The following is a 15215-nucleotide window of genomic DNA, read 5'->3' on the forward strand; positions in this document are numbered from 1 at the left end:
CTCTCCGTTGACTCCTGACTATCTTAGTTAGGGCTACTATTGCTGTGATGAAACACCATAGTCAAAGCAACTTGGGAAGGAAAGGGTTTATTCTGCTTACAATTCCCTATAGCAGTTCATCATCAAAAGCAGTGGCCCAGGAACTCAAGCAAGGCATGGTCATGGACGCTGGAGCTGATGCAGAGGCAGCAAGGCATGGTCATGGACGCTGGAGCTGATGCAGAGGCAGCAAGGCATGGTCATGGACGCTGGAGCTGATGCAGAGGCCGTGGAGGGGAACTGCTTACTGGCTTGCTTGTCATGGTTTTCTCAGCCTATTTTCTTATAGAACCCAGGACCACCAGCCTAGGGATGGACACACCCACAATGGTCTGAGCCCCACCCCCATTAATCACTAAGAAAATGCCCTACAGACTTAGAGATAACCCAACCTTATAGAGGCACTTTCTTAAGAGAGATTTCTGTTTCTCAGATGGCTTTGGTTTGTGTCAAGTTGTCATAAAACTATCCAGCACATTGACATTCTCTCAGACAGCGTGCCTGTATATATTTCACTTGAAAAAGGTATGATTTTAGCATTATTTGGGATTCCCAGATTTCTTAGACCATCTCCTACACAGGATAGGATTTCCCATAGGATTTCCATACCAGCTCTTTATTTTGCTGAGGAAAGCCACCAAGACACTGGCAAGGCAACAAACCACTCGTACCATCCAAAACAGTTGTCACAGTTGCGTACAAAAAAAAAAAAAAAAAGAAATTTAACTTTGCAAATGCCAGCCTGTGCTCCAAGGACAGACAGTGTATATTCCCATTCTTCTTGTGTGGATCACATAACTGTACTTCAGGGTACCCCAAAACAGTAAGGAGTCTTGTCCAGAACTTCCCAAAATGCAGATTTGGTCTAAGATTTGACATTCCAACACAGTGCCAAATGTGGGGATACAGCTGACCAGTGGCTTCTTCCCTGACCCACGGCCCCAGGTGCTAGACAGCGCCCTAAAGGTTTCATTCCCTAAAGGGGGGATTTATTGTGACTCTCAAGAGGCATGTTGTGATGTGTGACATTTGAAGCTCATGGAAGACTGTGCAATTGAGTTTTTAAGTTTTACAAGAATAAAACCCTAGCATATGGTTTTATTGGCCCACTTTTACTGCTATCCTTAGCCCCATGTGGCCTGCTAGGCACAGCTGGTCTACTGGATGACTTTTTTTTTTCTTTCTTTTTTTTGGACAGGGTTTCCTATAACCCCAGCTGGCCTATGTAACAAAGATAACCTTAAACTCCTGATCCCTTTATCTCTTACTGGGAATACAGGCATATCCTACCATGTAGTACTGGGATTCAGACCCTGAGCAAGAACTCTCCTAATTGAGCTACGCACTTAGCTCCTACTAATGGCTTTCCGTGGCTTCATGAATAACCAGTTCAATGGATGCCTCTCTACGTAGATTTACTGTTGATTTTTATCTCTTTCTTCCTCCCCTGGTTACAAACAGAGCCGGGAGGAGCACTCTGGTACTTATGTAGTTATACTCTGGCCTGATTAGGTCTTTAGGAGATAGTCTAGAAACTGAGTTGATGTGTCAAAAAAAAAAAAAAAAAAAAAAAAAAAAAAAAAAGCACATTTAACAAGTACAACAACTTAAAGGCCTTTGATGTATCTGATGTGTTTTCCCTTCACAGGAACTGTGCCCTGAGCTCAGTGGTTCTTCAAGCTTCTCTCCAGGCAGTGGATGCTCGGAGCTGCCACTCCTGACCCCCAAATAGAGGAAGCAGCCTTCCCCCTTATTGCCCAGCGGCCTGTTCTGTCCCCACACAGCCGCCTCCTCTCTCCTGTGATCTCCTGGAACCAGCAGGAAGCACTAAGGCTCCTCCAGGGAGGAGTCTATCTGTTCACAACTGGGCTCAAAAATAGATATTAAACGCATCTGTGAATAAGCCTTCTCAGTCGATTTTATAGGTAAGTTAAGTTGTTGCTTGATTAAATAGGATCTACAAGAATTGTTTTTATTATAAAACACAGAGACATGTCCTGACAACAAATGGAAGAGAATTTCTAATCATCTGTTAATCTAGTTTATATTTATGACCTTGTTTCTAAGTCAGAGTCTCACTGCCTAGCTTTGAATGAGCTGGATCCGGCTGTCCTGGAACTCACAGCAATCCACCTGCCTCTGCCTCCCAAACACTAGGTTCAAAGGTGTGTTCTACAGTACCCAGCCTTTATTTACAACAAGCATAGCAGGTGAGCACTCCCCCCCCCCCCCAGAAGTTGATGGGTAGTTACGAGTCACCACCATCAGGTTTAGTTTATGCCTTCTGTGGCTTTCGTAAACACTTTACCTGCTCAACCCCACACACCAACCTACGGAAGGTTAGGGAAGAGAATGGAATATTACATCATGCCTGGAATTCCTACTCTCACATCCTAGCGACTGCCTCTGAAGGGACTTCCACAGTTGCTGCAGGGAGGAGGGCATATCCTGGAGCATGAGACTGGCTATGGGGCTCTGTCTTAGCCTGGTTTCTTTCTGTACAATGATATACCACATAGAAAACTAGTTAAGCATAAAATGTTTATTTGACTTGTGATTCTAGAAGCCGGGAGCCCCAAGAGCATGGTGCTGGCAACTGGAAAGGGTCTTCTTGCCTTGTCTTAACATGGCAGACGGCACATGGAGAGACCAGAGAGTCAGCACAAGTGTGCTAGCTCAGGTTATCTCTTCCTCTTTTTACAAAGTCACTAATGCTATTAATGGGAGCCGCACCCTAATATCATCTTTCAAAACACCAAACAAAAAAAACAAAACACCTACCACTAGATACCACATTAGTTACTATTATACTCGCTGTCACCAAATACCTGACTAGAATCAATGTAAAGGAAGAAGGATTTATTTTGGCTTTGGTTTGAAGGCATAATCCATCATAGTGGGAAGGTGGAGTGGCGGGATGTGAGGCTGTTTGTTGACATCTAAGTAGACTGGGAAATACAGACTAAATAGAAAACCTGCCTGGGCTATGAACCTCAGGCACACACCCCTATAACAGCCATTTCCCCTAGCTAAATCCCACTTCCCAAAGGTCTTACTACTTCCCAAAACAATGTCATTATCTGGAGACCAAATATTAAAACACACGAGACTGTAAAGACGGTTTTTCATCCAAATTTAATTACCATATATGTTTAATAATTAATAATAACAATAACATAGTAAACATATGTATTTAGAGATTAAAGTTTGAATGCCTGAACTTTAGAGGTCTTACTCAAGCCATAGCAGACGCCTCAACTAGAGCTGGTTAGACATAGTCATTCTATTTGAGACGTGACTCTGCTAAGAGCAACAGGGTGGTTCAAGGAAATTCCCTTGAGATTCCTTCTTCCCGAGGTCTCAGTGATCATCAGTGGGTGGGTCTTCAAGAAGAGCTAGAACATCTCCAAGTGAACCAGAAGTTGGGAAAAGAGTTGAAAGAGTAGCAGTTGGGATACAAGGGATTTTAACATCCTTGCCCTGTGATAAGATGATGACAAGATGACCGGGGCACCACAAGGATTTCGTTTCTATAGTATTAAGGGGACATCATTCTTTTGTCTTGTCCATTTTTCTTCTCCATAATAAGCACTGCCTCGATCTGATTGGATGATTCAGATGAGCAATGTATATCAGTGTGTAATATGGCAAAGGAGGAATACTGTTTTTATTTTGTAAATGTGCTAATATTATCATGATAATAATGATGCTATATGTGTGTATACTCTGTGTGTATGTGTGTGTGTGTGTGTGTGTGTGTGTGTGTGTGTGTAGGGATAATGTTTACATGCACTGTGAAGATGTATCTCTGTCCTTCCTTGATTGCCTAAGGCACTTTCTGATTGGTTAAAATAAAAATCCGATGGCTAATAAGCTGAGGCAGGATTAGAAGGTGGGCATCCACAGAGATAGAGAGGAACTCTAAGACATAGTGAGGTGTGGGAGATTTGCCACCAGACCTAGGGGAAGTCAGTCGTATGAAACTGAGGAGAGGTAACCAGCCATGTGGCAGGCATAGAATAGTATTAACGAGTTAAGTGAATTATGAGCTAGTCATAGAAACAAGCCTAGCTTAAGGCCTAGGCATTTATTAATAAATAATAAGCCACTAGGTTGTTATTCCGGAACTGGGCTGAGGGTGGAAAAAGCCTGAGGTTAAGTGTGTGTGTGTGTGTGTGTGTGTGTGTGTGTGTGTGTGTGTGTGTGTGTGTGCCAGGGTATCTATGCAGAAGTCAGAGGACAACTTTCATTTCAGGACTCAGTTCTCTCACTCTCCAAACGGCTCCAGGGGTCAAACCCCAATATTCAGGCTCGTAGGACAAATGACTTTACCTGCTGATCCCTCTCAGTTGTCCCTGTAAAGTGGGACTGCTTTCAATGGCTGCCCCTTGGAGTCAGTACATAGGAAGCACAGACGCTGTCCTGTACCTTGACGTCACCTTCCCTGACAGTTTGCTGGTCTCTGATATCAGCCAATAATGCCAATTGGCAGATAAAGATTACTAAATCATTTCCTAAACCTGTCCGGCTTCCCAAGATCTTACTCACGAGGCTGCTGAGTTGATCCAGTCCTGGGGACACCAGTTGGGTGAGACTCTGTGGGACTGTCATTTTGGGGTCATAACATGTAGTATCCCTGCTATTATATGTGGAACACCATAGAGCACAAACAACCAACAACTTGTTGGTTAAATAGACCAATAAGTAGGTAAGTAGGTTGAGTGGGTGAAGGCACTGGCCAGTAAGGCTAAGGGCCTGAAGCTGACCAGTGGAACCCACATGCTAAAAGGAGAGAACCAACACACATATGACTTCCACATTTGTGAGGTGGCATGTGCATGTCAACACACACACACACACACACACACACACACACACTCAGACTATATGTAACTAAAACTTTTAAATTTTTAACAGGTAGGCTCACTGGTGCACACCCCTACTTCCAGCCATTCAGGAGGCTGAGGCTGAGGCTGAGGAAGTGCTTGGGTCCAGGAGGTCTGGACTATAGGATGCTATGCTGTGAGACATCTCATCTTGCCTAGGGAAGGAGCAAACCAGCAGGTAAGATAAACCTGTTAAACGAACCCAGCTATGACCTCTGAATTCTTCTCCACATAATTCTACTGAAAGCTCCCACAAGTTGATTGGATTTGGCAGCACAAGGAACCCTTTTGCTGTGACTGCTTTAAGGAAATACAGTACAGCATCTGCCAACACAGAACACATTTGCTCATCTCTGCACAAGTGTGTGTGTGTTGAGAACACGCATAATGTGTATGCAAATACAGTTTGCTTAGAACACGAGATTTTCTGCCGCCCTCCCTCCCACCTCATCCCTAAATATACAGTTTCGTGAAAACCACACCTGTGACTGCTTATGGGGATGGGAAAGGGTCCAGGTTACCCTCTCCAATTTCCAACCCTCGCCTATGAATTTCTAAGCCATGCTTCCTGTGATAAACCACAGGGCCTGGCAGAAAGGTGCAAAATATTTATATCTGGGTCTAACAAAGTTTTCATTGGCTTCCTCGCACAGAGTTCATTACAGCCACGTTTGTGGACTCTGCTCTCTCATCTCTCCCTCCCAGTTTGGCTTCCTACCTCTGTCTTCGCGGCTTCCAGCTCTTTAGGATGTGTGAAGACTCAGACACCATCAGCACTGAAGTAGACATCGGTAGATCCCGTGAGTGGTTAACATTTTCAACATGTCTGTGAAAACCAACTGGAAAAATGAGCACAAGAGGAGCAGACGGAATTTTTACGTGGTGTCTTTGTCTCCTAGCGTGCCTAGCTCAGCTTCAGGACAAGGCGAGAGATGCGATGTTTCCCTTGCCATTGGAAAAGACAATTCCAAATTAGTCTCCTTGTCAAGCCCTTTACTCACTGACCTCTCCTCACAACAACAACAACAACAACAACAAAGGCATTCAATCAGAGAGCTGGGCTTCCAACCAAGCCTGTGAAGAATCTTCCCCTTGCTTCCCCCTTTGCGTCTCTCAGAAACCTTTGGGCCACCACAGGAAGGACATAAAATGACTTCATCTCACCATTTCCAAATGCCTCTCCTGAGTTATGGCTTTGTCAGTACAATCATTTGTCCCCAAACCTGTGGCTTCTTTGGCTGAGAATAAAATCAGAAAATGTGGGGGGGGTTGAGAATGCAGTTGAGCAGTAGACCCATTGCTTAGCATGCATGGATCTTCCTGGGTTCCATACTTAGGACTTGGGGGGGGGTGTGGAATCAGAAGCTAAAGCCCTTCTTTTGGCCAACACATCAGTTACTTTTGTGTCACTGAGACCATAATATCTGACAGAAACAACTTACCAGAGACAAGATTTATGTTGGTTCATGGTTTCAGAGAGAGCCTCATCCCTTGTGGTAGGAAAGGCGTGATGGAGTTCAAGAGCATCGGAGCATGTGATAAAACTCTTCTCGTAGTGTCTGTCCTGGAAGCATAAAGAACAAGGTGGGAACCAAGGGCAGGTACAACATTGATAGGCTTGCCTATTGTGACCAACTTCTTCTAGTTAGGCCTCGTGGCCAGCAGGTTCTGTAGTCATCTACCCCTACAAGCTAGGAACAGGGCTACCAGTGTGGTCACAGATGCTCAAAACCTTAGCTCGCAGATGACATTTCATATTTAACAACAATGGTCAGAATGTAAGTTATAGCTGGCATCAGCAAAGGAGAAGAGAAATATGTGCGAGACATAAACGGTTGTTGGATTCAGTTAAGACAATGACTTTGGCTCAGTAAGAGAGCCTCGACTGAATACAGTTTGGCTATAAATGTTATGGTGAGATTATGAGTACCCTATGGGAAATGCAAAAGACTCTTTGTTAATTATAGTTTTGGAAAATGTCATAGCAAACATATTTCAAGGCCATTAAACACTGTCAGAGTTGACAGGATTCCTTCTAGTGACGATGGGGCAAGAGCAAGTCGAAAAAAATTTCCCATCCATTCTGGCTGGTGATATGAATTAGAAAAGCTAAAGTGGTCAAAAGGCTAATGACCCCCTTGGGAACAAGAATTGTTCTTTGTTGAAAGAAATGGAGGTAAAAAGTAGTGATGAACTATTGGGAGATGAGCCTGTTAGCAGAGATTTGCAAAGTTCCCAGATGCATTTATTAGACGAAGCTGTGCTGATGCCAAATCTGGCCCTAGAGAGTGAAGGAGAGGCCACGGTGAAGATCTGGAAGCCTGCTCAGTTTCTGAAGGATGGTGGCACTTGTTGACCACAAAGGCATAATTGCAGAGGCGACATGGCGTCTGAGTCAACTTCGGGTTGGTTTTCTCACAGTTTCTTGTTAATGCTTCTGAGTGCTGGCGTTCATTCTTTCTCTCCAGCTTCAGACACTGGGGAGCAGCAGTCCTCTGGCCAGGCTTTCTAAAGAGGTTCACAGCCAAGTGAAACAGGAATTTTCCGAGCCAATTTGAAAGACAATTGGTCCTGGTAGACTCTTATTTTACTAAGGGGTGGAAATGAAACTGGGCACATCACATGAAACACCCCCCCCCCCAACTCCAACCCCCGGGGCCTGGGAGAGGATTAACACTGCCACAGACCAAGGGAGACTTGTCACAGAAGTAGGGGACTGGTGAGCCTCACAGGAAGAAACTGTTTTCTGGGGACCTGACCATCAGCAGATCATAGCCCTCTCATCAGGACCTCAGCGAAGGCCGTTTTGCACAAGTCTCACATTTTCATCTATAGAATGGGTAACAGCCACCTCATGGGACTATTCTGAGAATTGAACAACAAAGTAAGTAGAAGGCCAATGAAGTCTCTTTGTAGATGTCCCCATTTTCATCATTATAAAGTAAGAAATGACTGGTGACAGTGAACATGTACCCCTACTGTGTGCCAGGTACGGTCCTTTGCAGGTGGATACTCTCACTGTCTTGATGAGGTGTGTGGCTGAAAAGAGATACTGGGACCCTTGGCCTCTGAGGCTGTTAGACCAGGGAGAGGGTGGGAGCCACTGGGTTCTCCCTAGGACAGATGCAGTTATCTCCATGGGTCAGCCTCCATCTTGGAGCTGCAGGGGGCATTGTCAGTGAACTGCTGGCGGTAGCTAGGCGATGCTGCTTCTCAAGAGAAAGACTTTATTGCCTTTATTTTTATTTTTTTCCTAATTGAGAACTTTTCTTCAATCACTTATAGAAAATATAAAAGCCAGCTGAGATCAAGTAGGATGAAACGGAGTCAGAACCACTCTTCCAGATGTGGAGCACATCTGCTTTTTGCTTAAGCCGTGGGAGCTACGGGTAGAGGATTTTCATTGGCTTTTTTGGGTCAGGGACAGCACCTGCGAGGCTTCCCCGGGTGACATCCCAGTAAGTGAGAGACTCAGCTTCCGAGCTCACTGCTCATCACCAGCCTCCCCTCTGTCTCCTCCCCGTAAGCTCCTCCTCCTCCTCCCCCTCCTGTTCTCGATCCCGTTCTTCTTTTTCCTATCCCTCTTCTGTCATGGCATTGCCGTGGAAAATAATAAAGATTCTGACTCATAAAGGGAAAAGTGTAAATCTTGGGGTAGGTGGAGATCATAATTCCAGAAACAGAATGGAGCTCACTCATGGTCATCTCATGTTCCAAGGTGCACAAGGCTCTTTCCTGTGGCTCTGTTTCACATAGCCCCTGGCTGCAGTCCTAGACAGAGAGAAAAGTGGAAAACTATCCTAATGTTAGTATTCATAACTCATGTTTAGGCTGAACTTTAAGATATACATTCATATATATTATATATAAAATGTCTGTCTATCTATCTATCTATCTATCTATCTATCTATCTATCTACCTACCTACCTACCTAGCTATATTTGGTAATGGCCAGACCTTAAGGGACCCTGAAGGGCATCAAGGAGGCTCGGCTGGATGACTCCTCTCATTTCATGACTTCTAAATGGCACCTACTGGAGAAGGCATCAGAGGCCAGACATCTGAATGTAGAAGACCATGACTCTAGCTGTCATCAGAACTCCTCTAGGATGCCTGTGATCATGTGTGAATGCAGAGGCGACCACTCACTCAGGGGGATTAACATCGGATTGGCAGACTGATAAGCTTGTGTTCCCATGCGCTCATCCAAACACCAATCCATCATTCTTCCTTTCAGAAACAATGTGAGAGACAAAGGACTGATGACATGAAGCAGGGGATCATGGATGGCAGATATTAGAAGTAAGGATGGGTTTTGACTCAATGGCAGGAAACCCTGCAGAATGCAGGGCCTTTTATCCCTGAGAGCAAGGGAAGAGCCTATGCTTGTATGGATGGTCATTGTGTCTAAGGATCTAGATGATTTGGAGGAGTAAGAAGGGAGGAGATGATGAAATTTGACCACTCAAGGGGCAGGGATGATCATGGAAGGAACATAAGGAAAAGAAGGTGGAAAAGAAGGCTTTTTAAAAGAGGACCCGAGACTAACAGAGTTTTCCTCTTGTGCTTTTGGGAATAGTAGTAAGCTGAGAAAACAGAGAAGCCCAAGGAGATAATACATTGTCCGGGGAGTGGGCTGTGTCTGGAGGGGAGGAGGTGGCTGGTGGTTATTAAGTATATCTGTGAAGGAGCAGCACTTCAGTGCTGGCAAGGTTTGGGCTCCACAGGCTAAACCTTCACCCATGTCATCGTGCTATGGAGAACTCCCAAATCACACTCAGAGGCACACACAGTAGAGCAGGAGTGGTTAGGAGAGCGAGGTGAGTGCAGAGTGAAGAATCCATCCACCAGGAGGCAGACAGAATAGGGTGAGGAGGTGGGGGTGGGTTAAAAGAGAAGCTGGCGAGGTGGCAGCTCTGAGTCCAGCAAGGCCAAGTCCCCAGGGTACCCGAGAGGCTGAAGAGTCCAGGGTGGACAAGAGCAGAGAGGAATGCCTGAGAGGCTGGGTGTGGAATGCATGAGAAAGTGTCTGTGGGATTCAGTGCTCCCCTGGGGTGCAGATCATTTAATGGTCTGCAAATGATTTAACATCTCCCGTTAGGGTTCCCAGGGTAGAGTGTCTCCATTCCCACCACAGAGGGCTGTGCTGGCTGGCTGCTTCCAGGGAGAGAGCCACCATGCTGGGGAGCTCTGGTCTGGTCAGGGCTGGAAGTGACACTGTGGCGATTGCTGCTTAAGAACCAACAGCCATTATTAATTATGATCTGAGCAACAGGCAGGGTCACGCATAATTGCTTCTTTTGCCTGGAGAACCCATTTCTCAAAATCTCATTAGTCATATAGTCGTTCTTTTTACTACATGTTTTTTCTTTCTTCCAAAGTCAGTTATATGTTTGAAAAAGACAAGAGAGGAAGCTATAGTGTCGACAGTGAGAAATATATTCAGTGGTAGCTAGGAAGTGGTGACATTCAAGTTTGTCTCTTTCCTCCCTACCTAGACATTGAGAGCTACTGTGGTGCTTGGGGTGAGATTTGGTATATCCAGCTATACGTAGCTAAACCAAGGTACACTGAACAGCATGCTTGGGTAGTGGAAAAAGTTATTAAGTTTAATTCTTTAATAGAATTCAGAAATACTATTCAAGGGCCATGTATGTAGCTCAGTAGATAGATTGCTTGCCTAGCCTACATGAAACTGGATTCAGTCCTTAACACCACGAGAATGGATGTGTTGGTTCACCTCCAAAGTAGGCTTAGGAGGTGGAGACAGGAAGATCAGGAGTTCAAGGACATCCTGAGCTACATAATTAAGTTGGAGGTCACCCTGGCCTGGAGATCCTTTCAAAGAAGCAGGAGGAGGAGGAGGAGGAAGATGAAGAAGAGGAAGAGGAAGAAGAGGAGGAGGAGGAGGAGGAAGAAGAGGAAGAAGAGGAGGAGGAGGAGAAGGAGAAAAGAAGAAGAAGAAGAAGAAGAAGAAGAAGAAGAAGAACAACAACAACAACAACAACAACAACAATAACAACAAGAAGAACAAGAAGAACAAGAAAGGAGGAGGAGAGAGAGGAGGAGGAGGAGACAACAAGACCCTGCAATGCTCATGTTTTTATTTATCAGTTCATCACTACATAAAATGCAAGACCCATCTGAGTGGAAGCAGGTTTTGTTTTTGTTTTTTAAAAAAAAACAGAAGTGGGGAATATTATAATAAATGCTATTATAAGATCTCTGCCTGTTATTTCCCATCTTTTTCTGATGTCTCATTTAGTGTTCCCTAACACAGAGCAGGGCTTTAAGTCACTCTGCTGTTCCCAACTGCTGTGCTTAAATTGTTTCTGGAAGCATCGGCCCCCTGAGCCCCCTGAGCCCTCTGTGCAGCTGCAGATTTAGCTCTGGGCTGGGGAGATTGTGAGCAAAGTCATTTGCATCAAAAAACACTAGCTGTCTATCCCCATTAGAAAAAACACTTGGTGTTTCGGTGCAAATTATTTTAAAAGGGCAGATAACTTATGAATGCAGAAAGGGTAATCCATAAAGATGTATGCAATTTTGTTCAGTTGGATGTCCTCGGGGCGGAAACACCAAGGATAACAGGCACACTAAATACAAACAGACACAATCATAAGACGTGACACCCGTGATTAAAATACCCCTTTCAAGAGTCCTTCACACTTACGAGGGAGTCTCTGCCTGGTTAATATCAAGGCCTTGCATTTTCCGCAACCCAGAGGTGGGTTAAGACAAAGACTCTCTCCTCTGGATTCCTGGAAGATGCACATTTCTAGGGTTTTCCTGAGACCTATCCAGGATCACAGTGCTGACTGGGTTAGAGAAGGCTTCTGCGTGAGAGGTTAGGAGCTGGGCCTACAGAGCTGCAAAGATCTACTCCTCAATACCCAGTTCTCTGATACCCGGGGATCTTTCTTTGCAAATAGGAAAGTGGCTTTGTTGAGAGGATTAAATACAACCCACCAAACCAGACCAATGCAAACCAACAACACAGAGGTAAAGTGTCTCACTCTCCTTTCTGCCAGATGACACATAGGAAAGACTGAAGAATGGACTGTGCCTTGTTTAGTAGCACATAAAAAAGAGAGTTGGGAGGCTAGAGAGATAGCTCAGCAGTTAAGAGCATAGCCGGCTCACAACCACCTGTAAAGGAGACCCAATGCCTTCTTTTGGCTTCCACAAGCAACGGTACTTACACGCACACGCCTGCACACTGACACATAAACATACACATAATAAAAAAAAACAAAAATACATCTTTTTAAAAACAAACAAACAGACAGACAAACAAACAAAAAACCCAGGCATATATCTTCCAGAGTCTACCTTCTTGAGCACTGTACTTTGGTTTATTTCTTTGTCGTTACATCTCGCACTTCCTCTCACTCATGGTTTGTGTGAAGTGCACTGACTGCTTATTCGATGGTTATTTAAGAGATATAGGCATTTATAGGCATTTGCTTTTAAAATGGAGGAGAAGAGGAAAGTTCATTTGTCCTTAATGAATTTTAGGAAAATGAAGCCCAGTGGACAGAGGGCAAAGAAGGTGAAGAACAGTGCCATGATGTCAGAGGCCCTGGGGGGGTGGGGGGTGGGGTAGAGACTGAAGGTAAGGTTTAACTTTCAAGTTCAGAAACTGCAAAATCTTAGAAGGCTTTGTGGAACCGCTGGGTCTAGCGCCAACTAGACCTGGATCCATTTTCTAATCTCACCTCCTTTTGCCTGCTCTGTGATCCTGGGCACAATACTTAGCACCGTCTTAGTGTCTTCGTTCTCCGTTCTCTCAGATTTCTTACATGAAATAAACTATGCAAAGCTGTGGGGTTAAGAAAACAACTCTGGAAAAAATATGCCTTTATTAATGTACTACAATAGGAAACATCACAGAAAACTCCCACTTATCTGAAATATAATCCAAGAAATACTGAGTCTCAGAAGACCCTCCTGAGAGGGAGCCTCCCTGAGTGTCAGGTAGTACCTTGGACAGTGATGTAATCTACAGATGCAAGCTCCTTCCATAATGTTTCTTCCATCTCCACAGGCTTGTTTAAAAGAAGGAAGGGACTCTTAGGGGAAGAAATGCAGATGAGGGTGGGCAATTCTAGACCAGGAAGTGTCTCAGTCCCATACCATCCCAATACCTATGTGCAAGGGATGATGGGAAATGTAGTTCAGGAGAAAAAAAAAGGCTTTTGGAAATTGAAAGCAATTTCGACTTCTATCTTCTCAGTAGGTTACTGTAAGTTCAAACTCATTAGACCTAGGAGATGGCTAGGTTCACTGTAAGATATGATGGAGATGTCAACATGGCTAACCTGCTACAGAGGAAAGCATACACAGGAAAAGTTCAAACAGTAGGCATTTAGAGCTCATTTTTCCTTTTTTAAAATATAATTATCAAATATAGCTTGTTAAAGGCACAAGGTTCAATACAGTCCCTTTAGAATCTAGTATTTAAACGAACTCCTTGATGCTCAGTGAATATGGGCGGGGAGTGTGCATAGCTAGGGGGTAGATAAGAAATAATTTTAGTGAAGGGTGCTTCATCTCATCTCATTAAAAGCTTAGCAATCTCAGACACCATGGTCATTGGCTACTGTAAAAGACTCATTACATGGAGCGGCAGAGTAAGAAATTGGTGTGGGGAGGAGCATAGCACTGGTGACCATGTAATAAGATCTGTGCTCTGTCATCTCCTTAGCCCTTTTGTCCTTAGAAGCCACGAGAACATTTCTGAGCTTGAGTGAGTTTGTCATTCCACTCTGGGAAGCTGACGATTTCTCAGGGAAGAAAATGTTCACGTACTTTTCCCATGATCATGTGATTCCTTGTTTTGTTCATCCTGTATTTTTAGAGAATACGGATGTACCTTGGATCTTCAAAACTCACCAGCAAAGAGTGAATCTATGACACAGAACCAGTTGGTTTCCACCAGTAGTTTTAGTTTTCGCTGGGTCTTGAACTCCGGGAGATCCACGTTCCTCTGCCCCACTAAGGCTGGCATTAGAAAGGTGTGTGCTCCCATACCTGGAAGGCTTTATTAATAATGTCTCATTTTTGTTAGGTAGCTCAGGAATGTTCAGTGGCTGCAGAATGGTGAGAGATTTATGTATTTATGAGCTTATCTGTATTCCCTGGAACATTAGCTCCTGAAGAGGAGGGGGAACTATGGGTGTCTTTATTCTACACTGCAGTGTTTAGTTTTGAAAATGGCTCCTGGTACCTAATAGATGCTCAATGATATCAAGATACACATATGGAAAATTTCAGTTGGGGACATTCTGGATCTAAATGGTACTGATCATTCCCCATTATGTTAACTTGGGTCTCATTTTCCCTAAGAGGAATGTCTGAGGCAAACAGTATGTTGCTGCCTGGTCACATTCACCACCCATGGTAGTCTGAAGCCCACAGGGTCTCTGCATCTTGGCATCATAAGAGGACAGCTGCTCTCTGGTCTCTTTTCATAGACTTGCCCTACTTGAAAGCTATGCTGTCTTTCCACATAGCTTGGATGGAATGAAGCATGGGAAACAACAGGGCTGATGGAGAGGGCAAACACACAGTGACTTTGGGACTTCCAAAGGATAAATTCTCACAGGAAGAGGGCATTGTGCTCTTGGCCGGGGATGGAGGAAAACCGAGAGAAGAATTTGAGGAATGATCAGTGCTTTCTGGCTATTTAAAACTTTCTCTTTATTAGAGATTTAAAAAAAAAATAGGCACACAGATATGTTTATGGATGGTAGAATAGGATTAAAGAACCTCCTGTTTCTTAAAAGATTTACTAATCATTACTCTGCTAATAATTCCTTTTGGAGAATGAGCTGTCTTTGGGATGCCTACATGGGCTGGGATAGACATGAAAAGAGGAGGGTTTAGGGGACAGGGGAGTTCACAGAAGGTTCAAGGGAGGAAACATGAGTAAAGAGAAAGGAGAAGTGTATTGGTCACTTCTTGCAACTGATACCAAATACCCGACCCAAAGCAACGTAAAGGAGGAAATACTTGTCTAGTCTCAAGTTGGAGTATCCATTCCATTGCTGTAGCGAAGGTATCTAGAAGTCATGGATGCAGGAATATGAGGCTACTAGCTTACATCTCTATGGAATAGGAAGTAGAGACTGAACAAGAAGAGGGAAAGGGAAATACATCTCAAGCTCCCTCCACCCCAGCGGTTGACTTCTTCTACCCAGGTCCCTTCTCTCAATGGTTCTCCAACTTTCCCAACAGTGCCACCAGCTGGGGATCAGTTGTTCAAATACCTGATCATGTGTGGGTGGT

At 44.4% G+C, this 15215-nt stretch overlaps 1 long non-coding RNA gene across 2 annotated transcripts; it reads left to right on the forward strand.

The window, feature by feature from the left end:
* Window positions 1–2442: 2442 nt before the first annotated feature.
* Window positions 2443–6141, forward strand: Gm33115. 2 transcript variants are annotated; one of them, XR_382268.4, is made up of 4 exons: window positions 2443–2719; window positions 4957–5103; window positions 5579–5725; window positions 5825–6141. It is a non-coding gene; the product is annotated as a predicted gene, 33115 (long non-coding RNA). The 2 variants fall into 2 exon arrangements; XR_001780842.2 differs by having other exon boundaries at window positions 2443–2565.
* The last annotated feature ends 9074 nt before the right edge of the window (window positions 6142–15215 follow it).

Source organism: Mus musculus, chromosome 13 (genome assembly GCF_000001635.26).
Source record: "Mus musculus strain C57BL/6J chromosome 13, GRCm38.p6 C57BL/6J".
In the NCBI taxonomy this organism is placed as follows: domain Eukaryota; kingdom Metazoa; phylum Chordata; class Mammalia; order Rodentia; family Muridae; genus Mus; species Mus musculus.